The following is a 9,004-nucleotide window of genomic DNA, read 5'->3' as shown; positions in this document are numbered from 1 at the left end:
CAACGGGAGAGGCCACAGCGCTGAGAGGCCCGCGTACCGCAAAATAAAAAAAAAATTACACATAGAATATAGAAAAATGTCAAGTATCTAGATCCTTACTTGATGTCCAATGTCCGTAACTTTGAGGAAAATGGTTTTGTCTGGAATCCAAGTGTTATAAAAATAGGACCTCTCTCTGGAAGGCCACCTGCAGAGATGGATGACCACAGGGCAAGTCCATCCTGACACGTGAGCTGAAGGAACGACGCCTGGAAACACGGCCGCGGCCTTCGCTGGTCCTGACTTGGATCCCGACCTCAGTCTCTGCGCCTCCATTTTCCTATCTATAAAATGGCCCTACTTGGCCCGAGTGTGAGGGGAAGGGGGAGGGGAGGGAGGGAAAAAGCGGTTGGGAGAGAAGGGGGAGACTGGGGAAGGTGCTGACGGTGGTGGACGAGGTCAGGGGAGCCGCCAGCCAGGGGAGAGTGGACAGAGACTCCAGGGGCATCTGGGAGCCCCGGCAGTAAGGTGGACGAGGGGCGTGGCCAGCAGTGAGATGCCCAGGAGCGTCCAGACGCCGACGGACCAGGGCCCAGCAGTGTGGGCCCCAGGACCGGCCGTGGGAGGGTGGAGAGCCCGGGGTGGCAGCGGGTCCGGGCGGCCGGGGGTGTGGCTGCGCCAGCCCTCGGAGAGGACGGACACCTCGGGCCCCTCTGCTGTCCTGCCACCTCCAGAGGGTTCTGGGCCCTCCCCGGTGCCAGAGAGCAGCCCGTGCTGAGGGCACCAAACCAACACAGGCAAGACAGTGACGCAGCTCAGGCCACCAGCACCCGGGCAGCCTGGCTCCAGCCACGGCCACGGGTGGAGCCGGCAACGAGACTTGCGCGGGCACATCCTCGCCTCTGCCAGGTCTGAGGAGGGGTAAGGACTCTGAAATCCTCCAGCAAGAGGCCAGACCTCACCTGTGTGTGCTGGTGGCTTAGCCCATGCTCGCGGAGACGCAGGCGTGAGCTCCATCCAGAACCTAGGAGACACCGACACAGCCAGGCTTTCTTTAAGGGACCACGTAACGTAAATTCCTGAGCGTGCAAAAGCAATATTTTCTTTGTGCTTCTATGCTGGACTGTGCACCTTGAATCTAAATTGAGTACAGAGAAGATGGCGCTCTTCACTGTGTACTAGACAAACCCTGCGTAATAACGCTCAACTGGCTGACGTCCATCAACATTATACTTTGATAGGTTGAAGTCCCCAAATAGGTAATATTTTCTTTCTTTTTTTTCCTCCAAATTGCATCAGTGTTGGGTTGAATAAGAAAGCACGACGGGGGATACTTCACAGCCTTAGAAACGCGGTCACACACACGGTCCCCTTCTGCCCACGTCGACACCTGTCCCCTGCCCTGGGGAGGGCCCCGGCGGGAAGGATTCAGGCCCTGCAGCCCCGTCCCCACGGCTCACGGGGGCACTGCAGCCAGGACCCCTCCCCACCTTGAACCCTCCGAGGACTGGACGGGCAGCGGGTGCCCGGAGCAGGAGAATCCTCAGTGAACTGGGTGCTTGGGTATTTTATGGCCAAATGTGTACGGAAAACTCTCCCAAAGGGATCAGCAAGGTAATGTAACAAGGAGAGTGGCGGGCGTGCAGTGAGACGAGGCCCCAGTGCAAGTGGGGCCACGAGGCCCACAGAAGAACTTGCTCCAGGGCCGGGGCAGCTTGTGATTTCCTGAGCCATCCTTTGCAGACGCCGCCAGTTTGCTTCTGGATGTGGGCGTTTTGGCTGAGCTGCTTCCACCGAGGTGATAACCCCCAGCCCACGGGAAAAGGGAGCCCTGAGCCCTGACCTCTTTGGGGTGGTGGAGGGGACAGAGGCTGTATTTTATCTTTAACATCTATTCACGGATTTTGCCAAGATTGCCCAAGATTAGCTGGCCATAGTGGGCTGGATCATGCTCCCAAAAAAAGATGTGTTTAAGTCCCGACCTCTGGTACCTGTGGAAAGAGCGTGACCTTATTTGGAAACAGTGTCTTTGCAGATGTGATTAAAGTAAGACCTCCAGGTGAGACCCTCCTGGATTTAGAGCAGGCCTTCCACCCAATGACTGGTGTCCTCCTAAGAGAAAGGAGAGGACGATTGGAGACCCACAGACACTGCCCTATAGCTATTAAAGAGACTGGATTTCAGTTAAAAACACTCCCAGAAAGAAAACTGCACACCCAGATGGCTTCATGGGAAATTCTACCAAATATCTAAAGAAGAGATAGTGCCAGCTCCACACACACTCCTCCAGAAATTTCAAGAGAACTGAACAACTGCTTCTAAGGCTAACATCACTCTGATTGCAAATCCAGACACAGGTGTTATAGGAAAGGAAGCAACATCCTGCGTGAATACAGATGCCAATTTTCTTTTAAAACGTTTGCAAATAGAATCCAACAACGTAAACAAAGGATAATGCATCAAGCCTAGGTGGGAGAAGACAGGGATGTCCACGGTCACCGCTTCTATTCAAAAGTATACTCAAGGGCTTCCCTGGTGGCGCAGTGGTTGAGAGTCCACCTGCCGATGCAGGGGACGCGGGTTCGTGCCCCGGTCTGGGAAGATCCCACATCCCGCGGAGCGGCTGGGCCCGTGAGCCATGGCCGCTGAGCCTGCGCGTCCGGAGCCTGTGCTCCGCAACGAGAGAGGCCACAGCAGTGAGAGGCCCGCGTACCGCAAAAAAAAAAGTATACTCAAGACTCCAACCAGTAAGAAAGAAAGAAAAGACATCCAAATTAGAAAGGGAAGGAGTAAAACTGTCTTTATTTGCAGAGAACGTGACTTTCTATCGAGAAAATACAGATACTAGAACTTGCAAGTGAATCTAGTTAGTTGACGACATGAAATCTGTATTAGAAATAAATTGTATTCTTATATATTAGCAGTGAACAATCAAAAATGGACATTTTTCAACAAGGATTTACTGTATAGCACAGGGAACTATATTCAATATCTTGTAATAATCTATTGATCTAATGGAAAAGAATCTGAAAATATATATTATATATACACACATAAGTGAATGACTTTGCTGTACACCTGAAACTAACACAATATTGTAAATCAACTATACTTCAATTAAAGAAAAAAATAAAGAGGGGCATTTTTAAAGTATTGTGTACAGTAGCACCAAAAATTTAAATACTTACTGAGAAATCTGACAAAAGATATACAAGATTATACACTGAAAACTACAAAATGTTGCTGAGAGAAATTAAAGCAAACCTAAATAAATTGAGAGATAAACCATGTTCATGGATCAAAAGACTCAATACTGTTAAGGTGCTATTTCTCCCAAAACTGATGTATAAAAGCAACATAATCCTAACAAAAATGGCAGAAGGAATTTCCTGTGTAAATTCACAAGCTGGTTCTGAGATTCACATGGAAATGGAAAGGACCTAGAATAGCTGGAACAACTCGCAAAAAGAAAAACTAAGTTTGAGGACCAATGCTGACTGATGTCAAGACACATTATAAGGCTCTAGTAATCAACATGGTGTAGAATTGGCATCAAAATGGATAAATAGATCAATGCACAGAATAGACAGTCCAGAAATAGAAGCACATATATGTGGTCAGTTAACTCCCGACAAAGGTACAAAGGCAATTCCGTGGTAAAAGGATGGTCTTTACAATAAATGGTCTGGAACCATGTATGCCATGGGCAAAATATTAAAAAGCCTTATATATATATCTCACATCAAATAAAAAATGTGTTCACAATTCACATTTCACAATGATACACCTAAATGTAAAATATGAAATTATAAAACTTCTTGAAGAAAACAGGAGAAAGTATTCATGACCTTGGCTTAAGCAAGAATATTTTTAGATATAACACTGAAAAGCAGGATTCACTTAAGAAATGATAGATTAAAAAACAACCATGAAAGACAGAACTCAAAATAAATATAAATATGAACAAGTGGGGGTTTATCCAGAAATACGAGGTTGGTTTAAAATTGGAATATCAACCAATTTAATTCAACATATTAACAGGATTAAGGAGAAAAACTACGTGATAGAGCTTTGACAAAATGGCAGAAACTCTCAGCAAACTGGGAATAGAAAGGAACTTCCTCAACTTTATTCAAGGTGGCTATGAAAACCCACAGCTAAGGTCGATACAGAATCCCTTCCCCTAAGATTGTTAACAAGGCACCACCTCTGCTCAGCATCGTGTACTGACGTCCTAACCAGTGAAATGAGAGAAAATAAGAACAATAGAAGACACACATGTTAAGGAGGAAAAAGCAAAACTACCTTTATTCACAGGTAGCATGACCATGAATAGGGAAAAGCCTAAGAAATCTACAAACATGCTATCAGAACGAAGAAATGAATTTAGCAAGGTTGAAGCATACAAAGTAAACACACAAAATTCAGTTGTACTTGTCTATATTAGCAACAAACCTCTAGAGACTGAAATTAAAAATCAGTCCCGGGGCTTCCCTGGTGGCGCAGTGGTTAAGAACCTGCCTGCCAATGCAGGGGACACGGGTTCGAGCCCTGGTCCGGGAGGATCCCGCATGCCGTGGAGCAATTAAGCCAGAGAACCGCAACTACTGAGCCTGCACTCTAGAGCTCACGAGCCACAACTACTGAGCCCATGTGCCACAATTACTGAAGCCTGCGTGCCTAGAGCCCACGCTCCGCAACGAGAGGAGCCACCGCAATGAGAAGCCCAACGAAGCAGCAACGAAGACCCAACACAACCATCAATAAATAAATAAATAAATAAATAAATAAATAAAAACCGTCCCATCAGTCCCATTTGGGAATTCCCTGGCTGTCCAGTGGTTGGGACTCTGCGCTTTCACTGCTGGGGCCCAGGTCCAATCCCTGGTCGGGGAACTAAGATCCCATAAGCTGAGCAGCACAGCCAAGAGAAAAAAAAATGTCCCATTTACAACAGCATCAAAACGTAAAACAATTAGGGGCAGAATTAGAAAAACATAGGTAAGACCTATACGTGATAAGCAAAATCATGAAACATTGCTGAGAAAAATTAAAGAAAACCTAAATCAATGAGATATATACCATGCTCAGGGATAGATGACAATATTACTAAGACGTTGATTTTTCCAAATTAATCAGTAGATTCCACACGATCTCGTTAAAAATCCCAGCAGATGTTCTTGAGATATTAACAAATTGATTCTAAAATTTCTATGGGAAGTGAAAGGATCTGGAAGAGGAACAAAGTTGGAGGACTTACATTATCTAATTTCAAGGTTTAACACAAAGCTTCAGTAATCAAAGCAGTGTGATGTTAGCACAGGGGTCGATGTACAGATAAATGAAACACTGCACGGGGTCCAGAAATGGACCCCATACTCATGTCACAAAGTTGCCAAGGTAAGTCAACGGGGCAAGGATGTTCTCATCAACGATGGTGCTGGATATCCAGAGAGAAAACAATATAAGCCTCTGTCTCCACCCTCAACACAGGGCTTCACAAACATTAATTTCCAATGGAATCTAGACCTACAAGGTTAAAGCTAAAACTATAACACTTTTTTAATTAATTAATTAATTTGGCTGCATTGGGTCTTCGTTGCTGCGTGCGGGCTTTCTCTAGTTGCAGTGAGCGGGGGCTACTCTTCGTTGCAGTGCGCGGGCTTCTCATTGCGGTGGCTTCTCTTGTTGCGGAGCACGGGCTCTAGGTGCACGGGCTTCAGTAGTTGTGGCACACAGGCTCAGTAGTTGTGGCACACGGGCTTAGTTGCTCCGCGGCATGTGGTATCTTCCCGGACCAGGGCTCGAACCCATGTCCCCTGCATTGGCAGGTGGATTCTTAACCACTGTGCCACCGGGGAAGTCTGATTAAGACAATTCTTGAAGCGCCAACCGGAATTCATCCTACTGGCAACTAAGGCACATTAATCCAAAGGTACAGATGTTAGAACAGTGTGGTACCAGCACAGGAACGCACAAACCAATGGAATAAAATAGAGCATCCAGAAATAGCTTTATAAACACTTCTCTTCACGCCCAAAGCGAGACCACAAGTGGGAGACACAGATTGATCAACAGTGTTGAAAATATCGGGTTACTGTGTAAGAAGAAATATCTGTAGATGGTTAGAAACAACCGTGAAAGGCAGAACTAAAAATAAATATTAGAAGAAAATGAAAGAATGTCTCTTCCTCTCCTGTAAATAACTCTAGAATTCAAAAACTAAACAAACCAAAACTACCTCATCACCCAGGAACAGGCAGGTACCACCTGCGCTCCGTGCGTCTGGAGCGCGGGAAGTGGTTCTCTCTACATCCACCTTCACCAAACTGAGCACAGCAAGAGCGGGGAGGTGCAGGGACACAGCTGTGTCCCCAGAGCACAGCCAGCAGCTCCTGGGTCCCAGTGTCCAGGGTCCGAGGGTTCCTGGGGATTCCAGGCGACTGGCTTTAGTGGTTAAAAGACCCACCTGGTGTTTTTTCCAAAACCAAGAAACTAAGGTCCAAAATGATTGAAAGCTTTCTTTCTCCTCTAGCAAAAGGAACTGCTTATAACTGCCTGCCCGAGACCAGCTTCTCCCAACCAAGCTTCCAGAGCCCTCTGGGACTTCTGGAACATTCCATTACACTATGAAAATTGAAGCCTAGGTGTGAATGACCAGTGCAAGCCAACAAGCTTCCCAGCCCCTCTTCCGAGCCCGCAGCACCCTCCCCCCAGCCCCTACCCAGCGTTCTCAGTCCGCAAAACTGACTCCGTCCCACCCCCCCACCCCCGCCGCACAGAGGTCCCTCATCCCCAGCGGGTAACTGTCCTCCTTTCCAGCTGTAGCAGACAGGGCTCCCCATCCTGTCGCAGCCCGTCCTGTCCCTTCCCCTGATCCGGGATCCTTCAGGACTGAGATGGGACCACAGTGGGGGTTTCAACCTCCCCTGTAGGGCTGGCTTTTTGCCTCCTGCCCCCAGCCCTTCCCCAAAGAGACAGTCCTGGATCCGAACCCCTCCCCTCCCCAGGCCTCCACTTCCCTCCTACTCCTCTGTCACCCAGCTTTCCCCACGGCCCAGTGCAGGCTGGTCTCCACCACTGGCTACTGCCACTGAGTGGCCATCCCAGTTCTATCCTGGTCGGTCCTCCTGGGGGGGGGCAACTCCAGAGCATCACCCCTGGCTCCCCAGCCCCACTCTCCTGGCTGTCTTCCGCCCTCCTCGGCCACTCGGGGCCCACCAGGCTTCTGCTCATTGTCAGTGAGTGGAGCACGCCTCCCTTACCCCTTTCCCCTCACACTGCCCAGCCCCCCGCACCATCCTACCAGCTCTCCCAGCCGTCAGAGCACCTGACCACCGAACGTCCAGGAGGTCAGCAGAGGGCCAATGGCCTCAGAGGCAAAGGAGATTGAGCCCACCTGTGTCCACCAGCAAACAAGGCCCATCATGACCCCTGGGGCTTTCGTGTGGTCACAGCATGGTGGAGAAGGCAGGCACTGCTCGAGTTGCCTTTTACAGATGTGACAACCGAGGTTCTGAGGAGTGGTCACTCGCCCAGGTCGAGCATGAGGCTTTGAAGAAGTTTGGACCCAGCCCTGCACTTTCCCTTCTGTATTAACAATGCACGCAGGATGCCGGAGACTTCAGGGGAGACCACTGGCCTCCCTTTTGGCCCTCCTTGCCCCAACGTCTCTCTGTCTCCATCAAAACACAGAAGGGCCCTCAGCATGGCAAGGCTTCACCACGGCATCCGTGAGGGTATTGGCTGGGTTATCAGAAGGCAGATCACTCCCTGACGTGCTGCCCAGGAGAACGCAGATGCCCCAGGAGCCCAGGCCTTTGGAGAAGGTCAGCCAGGCAGCCCCAGAACGATGTGGGAAGAGCTGGGGCTCCTCCCCAAGGTTTCAGGAGTCCTTCCTCACCCGCCACCCACTGCCTTCTCCTGCTCTCCGTCACCTGCCTGTCGGGGCCACAGGAGAGATGTGCGGAAACGTAGCTGTTCTTGATACTAAAGGTTTGCGGTGACTTTTTGAAATTTATAGACTTTGAACAGGGAGTTATTCTGCATTTGCCCTAGTTAGTACTGTGCCACAAATTAGGGATCCCCTGTGTACCCCCTTCACCCAAAAGAGTAATTCCAAGAACTAGAGTCCTTAGGGAATGAGAAAGATTCATCACCCCCTTCTCAAACCACTGGGTCCCTGGACCCTGAGGTCTGAGTGGACCCCGTGCGTCTGGGATGAGGCCTGCCCTCAGGGGCTCCCGGTGCAGCCCACAGCCAGGGCTGACAGGACCACGGGGCAGTGCAGCGTAGCCCATCTGGGGAGGACAGGTGAGGAGGAAGAAAAGCCAAGGGAGCTGGGTCTGGGACGGGGACCCAGTGGAACCTCTCACACGTGCGCCTGGCCAGGCGCTGCTCAACAGCGCCCCTCGGGATTTGGGCAGCTGGGGCTGCCTCCCGCGGGGACTGCTCTGGGGCTCGGCACCCACAGCCCGGGGTAGCGCGTGCCCGCCCCATCTCCACGTCGCTGCACTCCTTCCGCTCCACAGGCCGCGCCCCGGCTCGGCGCCCTGAGCGGCGGAAGGGGGCAACGTGGCGGGCCGCGCCGCGCTGGGGACTCGATCTCCCCTTCTCCGGGACCAGGCCCGCCTCGTGAGTCCCTGTGGTCAGGCCACCGCGAGAGGCTCTCCGCCAGGGCCTCGGCGCCCCTCGGGACCCACGCCCAGCAGCTCCGGCTGGCACACCCGGGAGCAGCGCGCGGAGCCCTGGGCTGTCCGCGCGCGCTGGGGCGGTCTCTCCGGGCCCGCGGGGGGCGGGGCGAACAAGCACGCCCCTCCCCGGTCCGCCCCGCCCACCCCGCCGGCGCCCCCCGCCCGCCCCGCCCCGCCCACGTCATGCAGCCTCCCCTCCCGCGCCTGCGCGGCCGCGCGCCTGGCCCGCTCCAGACGCCGCGCATCCTCTGCCCGCGCCCGGCGCCCCGCGCCCAGCTCTGCGCCCGGCTCCGCGACCCGCTCCTCGCCCGGCCCGGCGCCCCGCTCCCCTC

Source organism: Monodon monoceros, unplaced genomic scaffold (assembly GCF_005190385.1).
Source record: "Monodon monoceros isolate NGI ecotype Baffin Bay Population unplaced genomic scaffold, NGI_Narwhal_1 Super_Scaffold_12, whole genome shotgun sequence".
NCBI classification, from domain to species: Eukaryota; Metazoa; Chordata; class Mammalia; order Artiodactyla; family Monodontidae; genus Monodon; species Monodon monoceros.
This window is presented reverse-complemented; position numbering follows the sequence as displayed.